Here is a 21,357-nt window from a genome sequence, read left to right on the forward strand (position 1 = left end):
CTAGTATTCTCACAAGCACTTGGGGTTTAGTTTGTATTTCTTTAATGACTTATGATGTCAAGCATCTTTTAATATGCTCATTTGCCACTTATATACCTTTTTTGGCATATAAATATACCATCAAATATCTTTTCTATCTTATCAATCATGTTGTTGCCTCATTTTTGAGATTTGAGAGTTCTTTACGTAATCTGATATATGTTGCAAGAATCTTTCGCAGCCTGTGACTTATCTTTTTTTTCTCTTAACAGGGTCTTTAAAAGAGCAAAGGTTTTTTTTAATTTTGATAAGATCCATCTTATTGAATTTTTTCTTTTATCAATCATGAGTTTGGTTTTGTATCTAAGAACATTTTGTTCACCCAAGGTCATGAAGTACTTTTGCCTGTTTTCTTCTAAGAGTCTAATTATTTTTAAATTCTACTCTTTTATTTTTCAGATCTTAGGTCACTCTTTCAAATTAGCCTTCTCTGACTGCCCAGACAAGATCAGATCCCTGTGTTGTTCATCTTTAGAGCATTTTATACATTTTCCCATATCCATCCAAATTTATAATTATATATGTTGCATGATTATTTGCTAAATGTCTGCCAATCCTCTTGATTGTAGCTCATGGGTTCTATTTTTGCTTACAGTTATATCCTTGAGTCTAGTACAACTTACTCCATAGAAATTGAATAAACTAATGAATGAAGAATAAGCAAATGTATAGGTGCCACTATACACCATGGAAGACTATATTAAGAGAAAGTGTTGTTGTTCTAAGTCCACTTGATCTCAACAATTTGTCGTGAAGGAATGAGGTCAAGGTGAAGTTATTAGAACACTTCTGCCCCAGGGCCCATTGTAGAGGGGAAAAAAAAACATATAGGGAGATCACAAAAGTAAAGGAAAAGGGCTAACAATATTTTAAGGTTTATTAGGTCTCAGGCACTTTGTATAAAAATACATCAGGCTCAAGGGTGTTAACCTTGACTTTGACCAAGGTTACTCTTCTAATAAATTCAGAAATTGGGACACGGCTTGAAGCCTTAATCCAAACTCCAAACTCAATGCTTTCTTCCTATTCTTGTGCTACTTTCCAAAATAAAAACTTAAGAGTTATCCTTTAAAAGTCTATCGGCTAGATGGGTGATGGGAATTAAGGAGGGTACCTGTGGTAATGATCACTGAGTGTTGTATGTAAGTGATGAACCACTGAATTTACTCCTGAAACCAATATTGCACTGTATATTAACTAAAATTTAAATTTAAAAATGAGGTCTATGTAGTTGTCAGAATGTACCAATATGAAGCATCTTGATAATATCGATTTCTTTTTTTAGATATTCCTTGAGAGAACAACAAAGCATCTTAAAACAAAAATCACAGCCTTCTCTACCTTGTAGGCAGAATGCTACTGTAGTCACCCTGGGTTGTCTAATGACGAAAGAACCTGCAAGTCATATCAGAAGATGAGGGAGCCTAGAAAACCTGCTCCTACTGGTGGGAACAAGGAAGATCCCTTCAATCCTTTATAATTAAATCAGGTAAAGAAAGCATAATTCCTTACACATAATAGAGTGCAGCAAATGGGAGTTTCCTGTTCCCTTTTCCCACCACAACAGGGACTGCCATTACTGATAAAAGCTCACAAGAGGGGAAAAAAGGCATTGCCCTGACTTGCTAGCCTCTCAGTCAACTCCTAAAGATCTTGTGGAGAATCTTTGTTAAGAAGACTCACCTACAACCTCAGGAGTATAGCTGAGTCTAGCAACAAGGAGCCTTTTCTCTCTGACTGGAATGAAATTAGTGCTCGGGAGTCTTTAGGCCATTCCAGTGTTCCATGCCAGGTTTATATCCTAGGAACGAGTAGGATTTATAGCCTAGGAATGAACAGGGTTTGTAGGTCTTTCCAGGTAAGGTTTTTAGGCTGGAGGCTCAAGCACCAGCTCAACAAGGGCTCAGTTTTGTTCAGGGCCACGACTTCCTCAGGTGGGAATACATCCAGGTTCTCCATATTGTTGATTCCGCAAATACTTCATGCTTGAAGGTACTACCTGTAGTCTGACATGAACATTCTAAGCCAATGCTTCTCAAACATTAGGTACACAGGATTCATCTGCGGATACTGTCAAGCAGATTCTGATTCAGGCCAAGTCTGCATTTTTAACAAACTCCACAGATCGCACTTTGAGTAACAAATTTCTAAGCCACTGGTTCTCAAATTTTAATGAGCATCAGAATCACTTAAAGGCTTGTTAAGCTCTGGCCCCACCCCTGGAGTATGTGATTCAGTTAGCTTAGGGTATAGCCCCAAATCTTGCATGTCTAGTAAGTTCCTAGGTAATGCAGATACTGTTATCTTGAGAACCCGATGCAGAACCTCATATCCATGTGATTCACTAGAACCAATAGGCCAACACTTGTGCATTGATCTGGCTTCCTGAGACCACTGAGCTTTCAGTCCCACACTTTTTCTTATATGACCTTTGTCTTCTGTTTTAGTGCTTCAATTTCCTGACTACTTCAGCTTCTGAATGAGAGCTTCATTCCCTTGCCCCATATCAACAAAGTGGGAAAGACTACATAGAACATGGAGACTGGATGGTGTGGTCCACTGGAAGGCTGTCTTTGCGGACCAGCCACCATATTGTTCCTTTATCTCAACAAACTAGACCTGACAATGTAATTCAGAAGAGACACTTCTTAGAGAAAGCACCACCTCACTGTTCTAAAGGAATGATGGAAAAAACTCCTACAAAAGGGAACAGAAAGTTAATTCCATCTACCACCCACTAAACACTCTATCCTATGTCCCATCACCACCAGGGTGGCCCAGTTTTTACATTTTTTTTCCTTCATTGTATCAGTAATCCCTGAGGGAGGTGGAATGTGAATATCTCATGTCCATTCATTGAATTGAAGCAAAATTCTTTCCCTTTAACCTTGTCCATTCTCTGACCTAGAAGGGCCCCTCTTGAGCCCAGTCTACAGCTCAACTCAGAAATGCCCAGAGACATGTCATTGCAGCACCAGACAGCTGCTGGCGACTATTGAGAGAAGTGACAGACATTTCCCCCCTAGGCTTTTAATGTGGAATCACTCTTTTCTGTCAAATCTGTCTGTCTGCACTTGACCTTTCGGTGAAAAGCATGTAGCTGTTAACAAGCCTCTTCAGGATAAGAAGCAATAAATCCACTCACACTGCTCCAACTTCTTCCTGTCCTGTGGGTGCTCTACTTAGGATACTTCAAGATATCATACTGGGTTCCATTTCAGGCATACTGGGAGGCCAGCTTTCTTCACACTTCCACGTGTAAATTCAACTGGAGGTGGAGTTCTCCATATGAGAAGTATTTCAAAGTGTCATATTCAGTTCTCTGCTACCTCTTGACAATATTAATATGTTCCCTGAAGAGCCAAATGGAGTTGATAATTATAGAAAAGAAAACGATAAAGATCAACTATTTTCCCAACAAACTTTCTCAGATGACCAATTAAATCTTTACTGGGATCTTAGACTCATAGTGTCATCTCATCAATTTTGAAGGGATTATAGATTAATAAAATATATGCTAATAATTTCTATGATTTATCAACATTTTGTAATAAAATGGCAAATGCCTGTATCTCACCTTTTATGTGCCAGGTAGTGTTCTTAGTGTTGTATGTATAATAATCTAATTTTCACAAGAAAGAACGAAATTTCGCATTAGTCTTAGTTCGATTTTACAGAAAGATGAAGTATTCTACCAGGGTTTATTGAGTGCTAAAGGCAGGATTCAAACTCAGGCTCTCTGATTTTCTGCTTTCTGCATTTTACATTTCCCAAATCACTTGCATATAATATGCCTGCTTTGGAAAGCAGGAACTAGTTTTACATTTTGCAGACAAAGATGGTGAGATTGGAAAAGGTTATGCGACATCTCTGAGTTTTGTGCAGGGCATTTCTGGAATTAATTTCAACCCTGTCTTTAAGAGCCATTTTAAGGCAGCTCAGATTTTTTTTCAGTTCATGTTCCCTCTCCTTTCCAGTATAGAAGTCATGAGACATAAGACCCGACCAAAGCACAGAGCTTGCTGTGAGGGCTGTACACAGTCCCGTGCACAATTGGACCCAGGGAAGCTCAGCAGAGTAACAGGAGTTTACCTGATAGCTTTAAACTTTTGCTCATCCAAGGTGGGTGGATAAATCCATCAGTGAGAGTTTCTCTGCATCCTGCCACACCAGGCTCCTGGTCCCTGGATCTCTAGCCACTCATTCATAATGTGATTCCACACAAAGTTTCAGAAGTCTAACTTCACCACTATATTCTACTGGGTGATGTCAGTGAAAAGCACTAGGAGAGAGTGTGGCCTCCTTGCCTCCTCCCGTCTGCCTGCCTGCCCTCACTTCCAAATAGCTCACCAATAACCCTTCAACACTGTAGGCAGCTTTCCTGGAGGACCAGAAAAACCAGTGGGAGCCAGCAGCGTCTGGTCTCAGAGCCCACTCAGCTGAGCCCACTCGGCTGAGTGGGCACGTCTGCCAGGGTCAGGCCCCATGGCACAAAGGCCCTACTTTCCATAGCACTAGCTGCTGCTAACCTACCAGATAATTTACTGACTATGTTTGTTGTTTATTTTCTCCCCTCCAGCTAGAATGCAGGCTCCACAAAGGCTGGGGTTTGGCCTTTTTTGTAATTAATGCTATGACTTAGAAGAGTCCTTATCCCATCCCAGAGGCTAAATAAATACAGGAAACTGATGAGCAAATGAAGTGCCTTCTCAATATTACCTGAATCCTCCATAAGCATCTCATACTATTAAAAATTAAACTGATTTCGTTTTTGCAAAACTACTCATGTCCCCTTATCCAAATCAGATGGTAGAACAGGCCTGTATTATTGTAGTCTTCCACTTAGCCTCCCTCTCATTTTACATCCTCGCCATACCCACTGTCATGTCCTCAACTCATTGTCTGGTCTTTGCTCGAGTCAATGCAAAGTTTCCCACGTGCTTCCTTGCCCCTGTTCTGGCACCTATTCAATGCTTACACCCAGCCGCAGGGACATTTCTACAACCTAGATATCTCTTCACAGTTTTGCTTACAACCCTTTCATGATAACTTACACTTTCAGAATCATGGACACCTCCCCCTCCTCCCCCCTTGCAATATAACTTTGTCTATCACCTGCACCCATTCTCCCTGCAGCTGCACTTTTCAGCTTTGGTTTCTCTCTCCAGCCACACTGGACCACCTGCCTGGTGTCCCATGAGTTCATGACTGACCTTTGTTTTCTGCCTTCCACACTTTTTCCTTGACCTGGAAAATAGCCCTTCTCCACCAGGCTGCTTCCTCTTCTTAAAGGCACAATTCCTGTTTTATCTCCTCAGACTTAGTTTTATGTCCTGCTTACCTGCTCCCATAAACCTATCGTGTATGCCTGCACTTGTAAATTTTGGTTATTCATCTGTCTCCTCTACTATATTGTAAATTCCTCAGGGGCAAGAGATGTGTTTCAAGTCTATGTTACTAGAGCCCAGCTCAGGGTCAGGGGTAGAGTCTTCACTGGAGAAATGTTTAATAAGATAATTCAGAAGGAGCAAAGGGAAATGCTTGTGCTGGTCTCTTCCCCCATCTTAGGATGATTCTCATGGGTTGTGAAAGAGCTTAGAAAAGAAGTGCTTTCAGAAATTAGCCCCAGTGGAGACACAGACTAACTCTAGGGTCAGCTATAACTGGGTGAAATTGTAACTCTTGCAGTTTGATATTTTAGTGATTTGCACTAGAGCCAGACAGGTGTTTGAGTTTTTTATTTTTGTTCTTATTTTTTTTCCAGCTAGGCCTTAACCACTTATTTTCAGACATATTATGGAAAATAACTTCTAGGTAACATGGAACATCCTAGACTTAAATTTTTCAATCATTACAGAACAGGTATGAGCTCTTTCTTCTTCTGTCCCTCCAGGCCCAAGAGCCTGGATGCAAAGCCCATTCTCTCTTGCTAAGGTGGGAATGTGGAGGCATTGATCTAAGCTTAACCCAGTAAAAAGGCAACATAAATATATTTAAACATTTTACAAAGACTAAAGTTGCGACTTATGGTTTCCTAACCCACATCAGGAATGGTCTGGCCTAGAGGAGGTCAGAATGGTGAGAGTCAGAGGAGAAAGTCAAGGGTGACTACCTCTTCTCTCCCTCCTCTGGACTCATGTCCTCCTGCGCTGTCATCCCTATACTTGGAAACAGAGGCCACAGAAGTCAGCATGCATAGTCATAAAGTGTAGGGGCTCCCGCATCCTAGTCATGGGCCCAGGAAATTTCGTACAGTTCATTCTGACTCAGCACATCAACACTTAGACAAGTCAATTCTTTCTCCAGTTGAGTCAAAGAGCAAAGGACATGTGAACAGAGGACAAGTTAATAAAGATTTACGTATTTACAACTGGGGATAGATAAGAGCTCATTGAGGCAAATGGGAAAGGGACAGCTACAGGCAGCAGTGGGTGTCTTGCTGCTTCTGACCCAGACCTTGGATCTGCCAGGCTAACAGTCAAAGCCAGGGAGGGCTTGATTAACGATACGTACAGAGCTCTTTCCTACTTGAGTCTGGCGGAACTTCTCAAGTCTAGTGTGTTGACACGTGGCTGGCCTCGTCTGCTCCATTCCCTCTAACACTTGCATATACACACACTCTGAGGTGTTCAACCTCCAGCTTACTTTAGGAAGACAAGGAGAGGTTAGGTTTGTTTCACATAGCCAAAAGATATTGAGCCTCTGACCAGCAAAGCAAGGTCCATTCATGGGGTATTGTGGTGGCCTGCCATTCCTAGAGGAAACCTTTCCTGCTTAGTTGCTGAGATCCCGGATCTTGCACTAGAGGAATACGAATGGAGGCCTAACAGCTGTCTCCAGTGAAGCCCTGGGCTGGTGATATGGGTGGCCTAAAAGCAAGACAACTGCTTGCTGTGCTCATATCAGAGGCACAGTCACTCTGACCTAAAGTATTTCCAAGCACAGGTACTTTCTCAGTAATGCTGGCTCCCCCAAAGTCAAAGGGGGTACCCTGAATGGATGGATCGCTGGCATTCTGACAGAATGTGAGACTGGAAGTGTCCCCCTAAAACTGTAGGGTTTGGTGTGCTCTGAACACAAACCCCACACACGTTCCAAATATTGGTGGGAATGGTAGTGTTTCCAGACACAGATATCATATCGGCCCCTCCTCTTATATCACTTGTTCTCCGGACAAGGGGGCCCCAGGTGTTCTGACAGAGACAGGAATACAGGGGCCTCCAGTCATAGGTACAAATCTGTCAATTCCCACTGTACCGTGAGTGCTCTGGACAGGTGGGCCTTAGGTACTGTGAATGAAGACGGGAGCAGAAGTAGCTTCAAGCCCAGGTGTGGTGCCATCCCCCCATACTGCAACACCCGTGCTCTGAACAGGTAGGCCCCAGGGGCTCTGACTACAGGCAGGAACAATACTGGCTGTAAGTGCAGGTATGGCACCAGGCCCTGCATTGCAGTACACATGCAGTGGTCAGAGAGCCCCAAGATGTTCTGGGAAAAAGGCAGAAGTATCTCCAAACACTGATATGCTATTGGCCCTTCTGCCTACAGATGTGTTCTAATCAGAAGGGCCTCAGGTGATGTGACCACAAGGAGTAACTGTCTCCTGGCACATGTCTCTTCTCAGCAGTGCTGTCTCCTCTGGTAGTAGCAGGAGTGCTCTGGATGGTCATGGATTGATGAGAAGGAAGACCCAAGCACCTGACCACTGGCAGGAAGGAAGGTGTCTCCTAAGACAGGTTTGTTTCCATAGAGCTGGCCTCTCCAGCTGCAACCGGGCCATGACTTTGGTACTTGGCTAGGCCTTCGCCAACACCAGGGTATCACAAAAGGCCAGCTGAGTACCGACAGGGATGCCAAAGATCTAACAGAGGGAGGTCAAACTGACAAAAACTGATAGGGCCACACTTCCACTGGGTGGCTGGGCTACAAGAGAGGCTAAGTCTGGAGCCAGTGCTGGGGCTGCAAAGATTCCAAAGGGGAGAGAGCTGTCGCAGTTGGTGGCTTTAGGCTCTAGCCCACCAGGAGAACAAATGTTGGCTGTGTGATTTCTCCCACGTCAAAGGAAAGGTGGAAGTTTGTACGTGGGTCGCTGACTGAGGGTGTAGTCAGCTGGTGAATATCAGAGCTGAAGCAGTGCTGCCACTGGGCGGGATGTTCTCGGAACAAGGAAGGGCCATAAAAAATGGAAAATGGAAAACTCTCATTGGAGATGGGGAAGATGGGGAGATGGCAGCCAGGGAAGGAGTCATGGCGTCCATATCAATTTCATCAGAGTCAAAGGTGGGTTTGGATGCTGAGTCTGCAGATGTGCTGGCTACTGGAGGGGAAGCGGCTATGGTAACAGTGAGAGAGAAGCCAGTATGTACCAGGGCACTGAGGAGAGCAGCTCCTGGCTACTACTCAGCAGGGGCCCAAAATGGGGGTTGAGAGGTGACCCGTGGGCCAAAGAGGAGGTTGTGAGTTGGAGTGAAGCTGCTAACCATAAATGTAGATAGGCTGGGGATATCTGCTGCATACTGCAATATGCCTGGACAAGCAGGAGGAAGCTTATCTCTGAGTCTGGGGGAGACCTGAAGATGAAAGCCTGGGATAGGGACGTGGTGTCCAGATCAGCTCCACCCAGGTACAAAGCAGGCAGGCTGCCTTTCTGCCCGTGGATGCCGCCGAGTAAGCATCGTGAAAGTCTCCCCTCCCACCGCCGTCATGTCTAAGTCAGAGTCTCCCAAAGAGCCTGAACAGCTGCGGAAGCTTTTCTTTGGAGGTTTGAGCTTTGAAACAACCGATGAGAGTCTGAAGAGCCATTTTGAGCAATGGGGAACGCTTACGGACTGTGTGGTAATAGATCCAAACACCAAGCGCTCCAGAGGCTTTGGGTTTGTCACGTATGCCACTGTGGAAGAGGTGGATGCAGCCATGCATGCAAGGCCACACAAGGTGCATGGAAGAGTTGTGGAACCAAAGAGGGCTGTCTCGAGAGAAGATTCTCAAAGACCTGGTGCCCACTTAACTGTGAAAAAGATTTTTGTCGGTGGCATTAAAGAAGACACTGAAGAACATCATCTAAGAGATTATTTTGAACAGTATGGGAAAATTGAAGTGATTGAAATCATGACTGACCGAGGCAGTGGCTGCTTTTGTGACCTTTGATGACCATGACTCTGTAGACAAGACTGTCATTCAAAAATACCATACTGTGAACGGCCACAACTGTGAAGTAAGGAAAGCTTTATCTTAGCAAGAGATGGCTAGTGCTTCTTCCAGCCAAAGAGGTCGAAGTGGTTCTGGGAACTTCGGTGGTGGTCGTGGAGGTGGTTTTGGTGGGAATGACAACTTTGGCCGTGGAGGAAACTTCAGTGGGCGAGGTGGCTTTGGCGGCAGACAAGGTGGTGGTGGATATGGTGGCAGTGGGGATGGCTATAACGGATTTGGTAACGATAGAAGCAACTTTGGAGGTGGTGGAAGCTATAATGATTTCGGCAATTACAACAATCAATCTTCAAATTTTGGACCCATGAAAGGAGGAAATTTTGGAGGCAGAAGCTCTGGCCCCTATGGTGGTAGAGGCCAATACTTTGCCAAACCACGAAACCAAGGTGGCTATGGCGGTTCCAGCAGCAGCAGTAGCTATGGCAGTGGCAGAAGGTTTTAATTACTGCCAGGAAACAAAGCTTAGCAGGAGAGGAGAGCCAGAGAAGTGACAGGGAAGCTACAGGTTACAACAGATTTGTGAACTCAGCCAAGCACAGTGGTGGCAGGGCCTAGCTGCTACAAAGAAGACATGTTTTAGACAATACTCATGTGTATGGGCAAAAAACTCGAGGACTGTATTTGTGACTAATTGTATAACAGGTTATTTTAGTTTCTGTTCTGTGGAAAGTGTAAAGCATTCCAAAAAAGGGTTTTAATGTAGATTTTTTTTTTGCACCCATGCTGTTGATTGCTAAATGTAATAGTCTGATCATGACGCTGAATAAATGTGTCTTTTAAAACAAACAAACAAACAAACAAAGCAGGCAGGCTGGTTGAGTCACATGTGCTGGCTGCAACAGTGGAAGTGACTGGCAAAGAGATGAGCTTGAGGGCAAAGAAGGGAGGAGGGGTCCACAAGAACAAGGGAAGAGAATCCACACACATAGGAAGAGGTGACTCCATTCTGCAGGGGGAAGGCCTGGAGGGGAGGGTTGAGATGCTAGCAGGTGAGAGTATTCAGAAGTATAAAATGCTACAGCTATGACTGGGGGGAAAAGAAGGGGAGTAGGCACTGTACATCTCATTTCATAATAAATATCTGGTGTGGGGGAAGGTGCAGGGAGGAAAACAGGACCTGTTGCGTGGGCCAGTCAATGGCAACCAATAACACGGTTGTGGCCAGCTTCTACAAAGGAAGTGGGTGAGGGCTGGGAGCCTGCAGACCCCTGCACAGGCCAAGAGAAAGAGCAGGCAGGCTGAGTGGCACTTTAGTCTGAAGGGGCTTTAGTTTGCTCCTCCAAGACCTCGTGGTTCCACTGGAGTTCAGCTTTCTTCTCAAGCCTAGGACTCCACCAACGGCTATACAAGGAAGCTTGGAGGGAGTGGGGCAAGGAAAGAGAGAGGGCTAGTTCACCTTGACCCTACAAAGTGGCACTGGCAGGCAAGGAAGCTTTGGTGACATTGACCTTTTCCATTTTGCGGGTAGAGAATTTTCACTGCACAGTGTCTTTGGAAACTTCTCTCCTTGTGTCTTTTTTCCTGACATCAGTGAGGCTGGAGAACTGGGCCAATGGCCTGGTTTTCACCCAGCACTTTCCGCCTCTTTTACAGCAGGGATCAGGATGTGGCTGGCTAGAGAGACCTGCTGCATCTGGTTCACTCCTGCAAACAGGCAGGACACCTCTGGCTGTAACGAACTACTGATGGCAAGGACTTCAGGGAAGCAGCTAAGAGACACCTGGGATTTCTTACCTCAGTTGTCTTCTGGGAGCTTGAACTGAGGTTTCCTTTCACAGGCCCCAGACTGCATGAAAGGCAGTGAAGACTCCAGAGGTCTGCAGGAGCCTAGATGCTGGTGATACATTCTCACTGCTCTGGGGGTGGGGGATGAGACGCAGTGGTGGCAGGGCTACTTCTCTGGTTGTCTTCCTCTTGTGCTCTGCCTTTCTGGCACTTTGCTAAAGCCCTGGGCTCCGTCTCTTATAGTAAAGGAAAGGGGGGGGGGGGAGGGTTGTGACTGGATAGCACTGGCCCGCCTCCTAAAGAAGTCTAGCAGCTCACAAGGCAGAGGAAGCCTGCCTGGGCCCCTGTTGGAAGACTCCACCATTCCCAAGGGGCTGAACATCATGCAGTTGCCAAGAGAGGGAACCAGCTTCTTCAAAGAGTCCAGCCAGGAAAGGAGCAGGGGGCTCCCCCAAGAGGGGCTCTGAGTTGCGGGATGGCACACAGCCTTTCAAGGGTGATGTCAAACAGAGGGGTAAAGACAGCCCTCTTGGTACAACAATGGCTTGTGAACAAGACCGAGGAGAGGTTCAGGGCCAGCAAATGACCCCAGAGCAGATGAATGGGCGAGAGGGTGAATGGGCTGGCGATGTCCAGGCCGGGGTGCAGCCAGCTGTAGGAGTGGCCCTTGAAGCTCAGTTTGTACATTATTACTACATGTTCGGAAGCCTGCAGAGGCCTCCTAGCTGCCTCCTCCTCAGAGGCCAAGCACTCACTGATTTGTCGCATGCTTGTGACACATCCTTGGACATACGACTTGAAAAGCGCACGAGTGAAGGGCATGACAAAAATGCGCCAAAAGGCAAGCTCAAGGTCAGCGGCCCAACCTCCGCTGAACTCACCAGTGCTGCCAACTTCCGGCTCTCACAGGTGTCTGGCACTGGATGGGCCCTGCACTGAGTGGCGAATGTTCAAGACCCCTGATGCCCAAGTGGGCAGGTTTGGCACCAGCAGGGTCTGCACACTCCCTGGCCACCGGCCCTGCAAGGTATCTTTGCTGGTCTGTGTCTGTGCATCAGATGGTCCTTTCCCCCCAGAGGTCATGAGAGGGTAGACAACGCAAAGCCAGGCCACTTAAGCAACTTGGAACTTATGGAGGGACGGGGCTCTTGGCAGAGCCATCTGGGACAGGCAGTGTCTGGAGAGGGGAGTGAAGAGGTGCCAGGATGGCCACAGCAGGGCAAGTGCTAAGGTGGGAAGGGAGGTCAAGCAGCACAGGGTCATGAGATCCCTCAGCCTCTTCCCTTCTGAAGCCACCTGGGATGTCACTGATGCCCTTCTAGGATAATAGCAACGGTTATATCTTAATTACATTGGTGGGTACTTGAGTATATACACTTGTCAAAACCTACAGAACTGTATACTTCAAATGGATGCCTTTATTTTATGTAAATTTTACCTTAAAGTTGATTTGAAAACCATTTCATGTAAGAATATACAAAGCATCATTTCAAAGCCATTGTTTTATGAGTAGATCTTGCTACACAGATGAAATAGACAAAAACGATGGCAAAGGCTGTTTGTTCATAACCGTTGTAAGAATTTATAATACATTTTAGAAAACTGAGTCAGAAAAGATCATGTTAATGTAGTAGAATGGCAAGCAATGGGAAGGCAAGACCAGTGAGGGTGAGGAGTGAGGGGAAGCAAAACAAGTCAAGGAGGGAAGCAAGGCATCAGCAAGCTGGTGCAGAAGAGGCTTGCTGAACATATGCACAGGAGTAGCTATCCCTTCTTATGGTGTCCATCCCAGCATCCACTGATGAGAAGACCATAGGCTGTGGGTTCTCAACTCCTGAGATACATGCCTAGACTGTGAGACCCTAAGTCAAGCTGTTCTAGTCAGACCTTCTCTGCCTGGATCAAGCCAATCAGCACAAGGAAAGAATAGCTCAGCCCTTAGAACCTAAGTGTATCCTTTCTGAGTGGGGCTGTCCTGGTTCCTATCAGCTAACAAATCGCTGGATACCCTTTGACCTATGTAACACTATCCCCTTCTACCAATACTGGTGGGTCAGAACTTGGGACACTGACATCTCCAGATTGACAATCTGTTGACCTCAAACCAGAATCAGTATTCTCAAGAAGATTTTTTAATTTTTTAAAGTTTTTATTTATTTTTGAGGGATACAGAGACAGAGACAGAGTACTAGCGAGGGAGGGGCAGAGATAGAGGGAGACACCAAATCCAAAGCAGGCTCGAGGCTTTGAGCGGTCAGCACACAGCCTGACACAGGGCTTGAATTCATGAAGCCGAGATTATCACCTGAGCCAAAGTTGGAAGCTTAACTGAGCCACCCATGTGCCCCTCCAAAAGATTTTTAAAGGACTCGGGATCTCACAGCATATTCAAAATGTCCAAGACATAATCTAAAATTACCACGAAAAGAAGAACCAAGACCTGACACTCAGCAGGTGCAAACCCTGAAAGGACACGATTGTTGGTATTATCAAAGTCTATAGTGAAGCCACCACAACCATTTCCGAGATGTAAGGGCAACCACTTTCGAATACAATAGAAAGACACAATTTCACAACTACAAAAAAAGAGCCATATTTGAGAAGCATAATAAAATAAACTTTAAAATTCCTAGTGGTTCAGCAACAAAATGGAGATGCCAAAAAAAGAAGAGTTATTGAACTTGAAGATAAATTAACAGAAACCATTCAATATAAAGAGAGGAAAAAGGAAAAGAAAAAAATTAACAGACTCAGAGACCTATAGAAAAATACCAGAATGGCTAATAACCAAGCTATCAGAGTGTCATAATGAGAGGAAAAGGAGGCATTGACAAATAGGGAAAAGTGGAAACTTAACAGGAACCCATGGGGGAGGGGAAGGAAAAAAAAAAGAGAGAGAGGTTAGAGTGGGAGAGAGCCAAAGCATAAGAGACTCTTAAAAACTGAGAACTGAGGGCAGATGGGGGGAGGGAGGGAGGGGAGGGTGGGTGATGGGTATTGAAGAGGGCATCTTTTGGGATGAGCACTGGGTATTGTATGGAAACCAATTTGACAATAAATATATTTTTAAAAATTAATATATTTTAATTAAATTAATTTTATATTAAATATATTTTAATTAAATTAATATATTAATATATTTTAATATATTAAAAAATTAGACCTATAATGTTGTATTAGAAATGGAGGTAAATATTTAGAAATTTAATATAGATAGCTAACATGTATGGAAATAGAAAAGTGTATTTGCGCATGGGTTTATGTATTTACCATTTCCGCATACTAAAGAGGGTTTAGCAGCAAGGACACCCTAACAGTAATGAGTATATTTAGCACCCAGTTCTTAGTTTCTAAATGCCATTCTGCAATATACGGACCCTGCAATCCTCACTAAAAATGGTTGCTTTCAGACTGGGCTGGAAACTCATGGATGAATCTGAAACACCTTGTGCCATAAAGTAAGGAAATGCTCAGAGAACAGAGGGGTGTGTCAACATAACAACAGAAGCCAGAGTGAAGGGGCGCCCACTGGACAAACCAGTAAAAATGTGACGATTAGAGTAACAGTTATAGATTCTTACTCATTAGATAAAACAATCCAGGAGTCTGTGGTGATATAAGCAAATAAATACAGAAAAACAGAAATGAATTAAATAGAAGGGAGATCTATTCCTTTCACTAGAATGCCAACGAATAAATGTAGAGGAAACGATGACACTAGAAAATCATTTCATAACAATAATATAATTAACTTAGGCATGAATCATGAATAAATTCTAAAATCCGTGGGTGGAAGTGATTAGGATTAGAATATTTACATCATTTCAAAGCTTATTAATTATCAAAGGAAAAAAGATACTATTCTTACAGTAAGAAATCTAGCAGACATGCACACTAATCAGGTATCTAAGTTATGTTCAGTAGTGGGACAAGTTGACAGCACGTCCTCACTGGTATGACATACTGAAAAGTATACTCACTACATCACCACTATGATGTTCCTGCCAAAACTGTGTAATTTTAACCTAGTCATGACAAAATCACAAAATGAAAACGAAAGATGTTCCAGAAAATAAATGGCTTGAACTTTTAAAAATGCCAACCTCATGAAAATCAAGGAAAAATTAAGGACCTGTTCTAGATTAAACAAATCAAAAGGAATATGACAACTAAATACTAAATGCAATGTGTGCTTCTGGAATGAGTGTAGGACCAGATAAAAATTAATCTTCCCCCATCTTTGACTATAAAGTGTATTATTAGGACAGCTGGTAAGATTTGAGCAAGATCAATAGGAAATCATAATAGTATCCACCAATGTAAAATTTGTAAACTTTCAATTTCACTGTGATTATGAAAGAGCATGACCTTGATTTGTAAGACAGACACGGAAGTGTTAAATAAAAGGGACATCATATCAGCATTATCAAATAACAACTACAGAATGTAACAGAGAAAAATATACCACTTACAATTGCAAAAAACTCTAAGATATCAAGAAATAAATGTATATGTGTTATAAAACGTAATAGGAAAGAATATCTGAATAAATAGGTCGATTCACTGTTTTCCTAAGTAGGAAAAATCAATATCCGAAAATTTTAATTCTTCACACAGTAATCTCTAACACCAATAGAATTCCAACAAACATTTTGATGGGATTGTAGACAAACTTATGTTAAAATCAATTTATACCAATAAGGAGAAAAAAATAGATAATCTAAAAAGAAAGGAACAGAATGGGGTCTTCCTTCACAATTATTAGCATGGTAATTAAGACAATTGGGTGTTAACACAGCAAACAAAAAAGAGATTGTATTAGTCTGCTAGAGCTACCATAAAAAAATACCATAGGTTGGATGGCTTACACAAGAGATTTTATTTTCTCACAGTTTTGGAGTTAGAAGTCCCAGACCAGGGTGCCAACCAATTTAATTCCTGGTGAGAGCAATCCTTCCAGCTGGAAGAGAACTGTCTACTTAATATAGCTTTACATGGCCTTTCCTCTGTCAAAAACACGGAAAGGGGATGGTGGGGAACCAAGAGTTCTGCTGACTCTTTCTCTTCTTAGAAGGATATTAGTTCTTTTGGATTAGGGCTCACCTGTATGACCACACTTTTCTTTTCTTTTCTCCCAATCTCCATCCCGTGGCATAGGGAGCTAGGACTTCAACATATGAATTTGTTGGGGGGGGGGGGTACACAACTCAGTCCACAACAAAGATCAATACCATAACACGGCCCAGAAACAGGCACACATGTATGAGAAGTTGGTTTGGGGTGACAAAGACCCTTTGACCAGTATTTAGCCAGACTCCTTTGAACCCTCTTCATCAGGCCGCTGATACCCTCTTCTTCAGACTGCTGAGCCATTTTAGCAAAGATCTTGCACGGCCAGTTATGGAGCATCTCCTCACCCTTGATAGTTAATCCCACTGCTGTTCCTACAACATTAATGTCTAACCAAATTCTTCTTCCCTCCCACCCTTAATACCTAAACAAGTTGCTCTTTTTTTTTTTTTAAGTAATCTCTATGCCCAACGTGGGGCTTGAACTCATCACCCTGAGACCAAGAGTCACATGCTCCACTGACTAAGCCAGCCAGACACCCCCTAACCAAGTTATTCTTACTAATGTTCCATTCTCTCCCTTTCTCTCTGTTCCCTGGCTATACATTTCTACTGTTCTCTGTTGTATACGTAATTGAGTTCAGTCTCTCTCCCCTACAACAACAGTCAATTCCCCCTTCTATTCAATAAAGTCTGTCCTGCTGTTTTTAACAAATGTTAGAATAATTCTCAGATTTAAATGGAAACTTAAATCTTGGGGGAAATGGAATATTGAAAAACCAGAGGGGATGTAGACAAATGGCATCACACATTCACACCACAAATGATGAGGATGATGACAAAAAAATTAAATGCCTTCTATTTTATACCATAGATTAAAAATAAATTTCAGATGAAATAATTACATGAAAAATACAAACTTCAATATTTTAAATTCAGTACTAATTAAAACCTGGTTGAGCAGAGAGCAAAAGTTTTGATATTAGGAGCCTTGAAAGGCTGTAACACTGTAGAGAATGTAAAGCCCTGGGTTAAGTATTAGCCTCTGCCTGAGTAGATAAGAATATCAGTGATCATTTCCATACCAGTTACCATGAAATATACTATAACTTGTTACAATAAAATTTAGTTTCTACTTAAGCCTACTTCTTAAAAGAGGCAAAGTACTTTCCTAATATCAAAAAATTCATTTTTAAAATGCCAAGGACTGATGAATTCTGACTTTACCATTATGAATATTTACTGTAATAAACTATGTGTCAGAATGTTTCTTATATAAAAATATGTTTGTCCTCCTAGAATTATAAATTACTTTCCTTGGGAGCCTACTCTTACACATCTTCTGATAAGTTGGCTGACTATAGACTCACTTATCTTGATAAGAGTATCTCAACCAGTATAAAAAATACTGTGGGTGCTTATAAAATCAGAAAAGTGTATAAAGACATTTCTCCTTTAAAATATCCTTTTACAAGTAAATTCTAAACATATTAACTCCAAAATACAATGCAAAAACTTGATTTTTCATGACAACCAAAAATAAAACCTTTTGAAACTCTTAGAATGTATAGAACATTTTTGTATCCTACAAGAAAGACACACACACACACAACCTTCAAGAAAAATATGATAAAACAAAAAAAATCTTCCTTTTAACAAAGGCATCATAAACAATTATATTTGAAGAAGGTATTTATAACATATACAACAGTTATTGAGAAGATATAGAGAATGCTTAAATTTCAATGTAAAAAGACAAACATCATATAGATTTTTTTCATATTACTTGAAGAAGCTCAGCATGTGAAATTAAAAGGAGGAAACCAAATCACCAAAGTGAAAAAATCTTGACTGCATCTTCAAGGTAACCCTTCAATCCTACAACTGGTATATGCTTTTGAGAAATTCTTGTACGTGAATGATAGCAGACGTGTCAGGAATGTAATTCAATTGCAGTTAAATGTCCATCAATAAAATAAATAAACTGTGGACTATTTATATGCTGAAATATCATATAGCATTTAAAATGAATGGATTTGATTTATATACAGCAGTATGGAAAGAACTTAAAAACCTAATGTTAAGTTAAAAAATACAAGTTGCATGGGGCGCCTGGGTGGCTCAGTCGGTTAAGCGTCCGACTTCAACTCAGGTCACGATCTCGCGGTCCGTGAGTTCAAGCCCCACATCGGGCTCTGGGCTGATGGCTCAGAGCCTGGAGCCTGCTTCGGGTTCTGTGTCTCCCTCTCTCTCTGCCACCCCCCGCCGCCCCGTTCATGCTCTGTCTCTGTCTCAAAAATAAACGTTAAAAAAATTTTTTTTAAATACAAGTTGCATAAAAAATAATTTCTGGGAAATTTAAAAATAGAAATACAGAAAGCAATTTATATATTAATTCTTTCCAAATATAAAATTATACAGCATATGTGCTGATTAATTTTATGTGTCAACTTGGCTAGACTATGATACCCAGCAGATGTATATATATCTATATAGAGAGAGGGAGAAGGAGGGGGAAAGGGTAGGAGAGAGAAAGGGAGGGAGGGAGAGAGAAACAGAACCCTGGTAAATATAATATTCAAGTCTCAAACATTCACAGGGAATGTGTGAAGCCAACTTCAGGTTGGTAGGTATGTCTAAGGAGGGAGAGAGACAAATGGTTTGGGGACAAGAATTAAAACTCTGCCTTTACCTATGAGGTTTCATTAAAATATATACCGTTATATATAATTTCATATAAATGTGTGGATTCATATCTCACACAAAAATAGCAAAATGTTAAAATTAGTTTCCAAAGGGAGCAACTAAAGGTGATTTCTATTATTCTCTCTGCTTTCCTATACCTTTAAGCACAAAATAAACAAATAAGCACTGCATGAAAGAACAGTTTTATCCCAATCATTAAAATGGCGCTGTTTGGAATGGAGTTGATTCACATGGCCTGTTTGAGTGTTGCCTCAGTGAAATGTCCCTGACACTTCCCTGCAACTGTGCTTTCATTTTATTTTAGTCAGCGACATTAAGCCTCCTAACCCAGTCTCTAACACTGAGGGAAACATGCCCTGGATTGGGGAGAAAAAGTTTTGACAACTAAAATTAAGATATGCCATTGCAAATCAATAACTTAACTCTAAGTCATTCCTCGATCTCTACCACCATCTAATTGATGAATCAGTCTCCTAGGCTAAAAAATTTTCAGTTTTTTAATATGAAGAAAATTAATTCGTTTTTGATCCAACAATGCTAAGAGAAAAGCAGAGGCTAGGCTACTTCCCTTCTAACCTACAAGTTCAGAGCTGGAGTTACAAACCAGGTTTCCTCCACCCCCTGAGCACATATACGGAGAGTGTCTCACACAGCTTGTTTCCTACATTAAACAAGTGCTATGTACAATGGGATACAAATCCAAGTAAGTGTGGGAATTATTGAGCTAAACAAAACTAAATGGATTCTCTTACAGCACAGCAGTTTGCATATGAATATACTTGATAAATTTCCTAAAGGAGGATATAACACACAATGTGTCATCTTTCACCCATGCCATTTTAGTTCATAAAATGTGTCAAGGGACTACTAACTAATGTTATCAGAAATGCCAATATAAAGACCATCAGTATCACTGGGGGCTGAAGCATTGTAAAACATAATTGTCTCTACATATACGAAGGAAGGATTTTAAATATGTGCAATTTTCCCTTATTTCTTGGGGCAGGGGGAAGAAATCAGGTCTACCTGACATAATGACAGAAGCCAGGCACCATTCTCTGTTTGACAAGCTGTCAAGAATTTGAGGTCACTATTAAGTCCCTCACTCTCCTCCTCTATTGGGTAAGTGATTCAGTGGACGTTCTCAGAGAAAGATGAGCCAAAGACAAGTAGAATATACTGGAAATTCCAGCTTCATAGAAAAACATGTGTGACAGGCATTTTTAGAAGCACGTTTTTTTTTTTCCCTTCTGACAACACTAAGACAACACAGTTTTTCATATTTGTGGAAATAATGAGCTGTGTCCTCCTCCACAACTACAACACATACACACATACACTTGCACACACACACCCCTCCTCACCCCATCGTAACATACAATAAAGTTATGAGCTTCCCAAAGAGTTATCTATTTTGTGAAAGACAGCAAGTTACCATTTATTCCCCTGAGCAGCTGATTTTCATGCTTTAATAGCATTACAGAAAATCCATTCCTCACTCTCTATAATACAAGGGCATCTGACGAGTTCATCAGTCCTGTCTTTGTTTGATGCCAGTCAGCATCTCCCTAGCTCAGTACAGCTGCAAAGAGCTTTCCAATCTGACCTTCTGCATGCCAGCACATAACAAGCTAGTGAGTGGCAGGAACAGGAAGAAAAGGGCTAAGAAAAATAAAAGTTCTTTTCAAGTAAGCTTCTCACTAGGTTTTGAATAGGAAGCAATGGTGAAAAAGAAAAAAATAATTTTGGAATGTTTGAAAAAAGTTTCATTTTTCTTTGCCAAGCTTATTCACAGGTGGTTTTCATTACCAACACGCAAGAAAATCAGAGGCAACTACGATGCTGTCGGATGGTGAACCTGAATTTAATTTCTGATCCCCAAATGCCTCATGTCGAACCTCAGGAGAGCCACAGATTCTCTGAATTCAATTTCTTCATTTTCAAAAGGAGGAAATAACTGTGGCAGATTCCATGAGTTTAGTTCATTTAATGCCCACTCTAAATCTCTCTCTTGGATCATCTTTTATAGCCTGGAATGCCCAAACTAGACCTTCCAATAGTGTACCTTTGTGCAGAGGTGGCCATATGATATGATTCTGGACAAGATATAAGAGGATTTCTGCAGAGTTTGTAAGAAAGGCTATGCTTTTCTGACCTAGATTTGAGATTCAGTATGTCTAACAATCTCCCAGGTGATGCCAGTGTTTCCATGGATTATACTTCAGCAAGGGTCCTGAAGGCAATGTAGTAGGACAGGTGCATCAGAGGGATGGTGTACAAAGCAAGTAGGGTGCTGAATTACTACATATACATAATTTATATAAAAAATGAAAATATGGGTTATGTTAATTATATTTCTTTTGCTTCCATAAAGGGAGGGGAGAGAGAAGAATGGAAGTGGACCTAGTCACTTGGCTGAAGTCTAGAACTCTAGTTGGTGTCAATTACTTAGAAACTTTTTGAATGACCAGAAATGCCTAATATTGTTAGTAGCTTTCAAGTGGTCTCTAAACATTACTAAAATTGTCTACACACCAAAAGGTCTTTGGTTAATAGAGAACATCTGCGTATTTGTTTTAATGTAATAAATGGGACCACATGCACAGATTTT

The 21,357-nt window shown here is 42.0% G+C and overlaps 1 protein-coding gene and 1 pseudogene across 16 annotated transcripts in view; one reads left to right on the plus strand and one right to left on the minus strand.

Moving 5' to 3' along the window:
* The window catches only part of LOC125932768 (uncharacterized), a 789,340-nt gene that overhangs the window by 374,121 nt on the left and 393,862 nt on the right, over nt 1-21,357 (minus strand). The window lies entirely within an intron of this gene.
* LOC125932767 (heterogeneous nuclear ribonucleoprotein A1-like) lies at nt 8,691-10,048 on the plus strand (annotated as a pseudogene).

The sequence above is a fragment of the Panthera uncia genome, chromosome D2, assembly GCF_023721935.1.
Source record: "Panthera uncia isolate 11264 chromosome D2, Puncia_PCG_1.0, whole genome shotgun sequence".
NCBI classification, from domain to species: Eukaryota; Metazoa; Chordata; class Mammalia; order Carnivora; family Felidae; genus Panthera; species Panthera uncia.